At 63.4% G+C, this 292-nt stretch overlaps 1 protein-coding gene across 1 annotated transcript in view; it reads right to left on the bottom strand.

Moving 5' to 3' along the window:
- PRDM16 (PR domain containing 16) overlaps window positions 1–292 on the bottom strand; it is an 82,425-nt gene that overhangs the window by 69,942 nt on the left and 12,191 nt on the right. The window lies entirely within an intron of this gene.

Below are 292 nucleotides of genomic sequence, written 5' to 3'. Positions count from 1 at the left end.
GAGAGAGCAGCCCCGACCCTCGGGGGACCCCTGCCTCCCGTGGCCCAGGTCCGCCCGTTAATCTTCATGAGCGAGAAGCAATACATCACGGCCCGTTAATTACGGCGCCCAGCCATCCGTTCAGCTCGGCAGCGTGGTCCTCGGCCCGGCAGCCGGGACCCCTCTCGGTGCTAATTGTGATTTATGTGTTTATGTAAAGGAAACAGGGGCCCTCGGCGGCGCTGACCACCCGGGGCCTCGGCGGGACTTGCCTAAGCGCCGACTTTCTGTCTTCTGTTCGGGGTGGAGGGTT

Source organism: Myotis brandtii, unplaced genomic scaffold (genome assembly GCF_000412655.1).
Source record: "Myotis brandtii unplaced genomic scaffold, ASM41265v1 scaffold434, whole genome shotgun sequence".
Classification (NCBI taxonomy): Eukaryota; Metazoa; Chordata; class Mammalia; order Chiroptera; family Vespertilionidae; genus Myotis; species Myotis brandtii.
The sequence above is the reverse complement of the archived record's forward strand: the minus strand, read 5'-3'. Positions and strand labels throughout refer to the sequence as shown.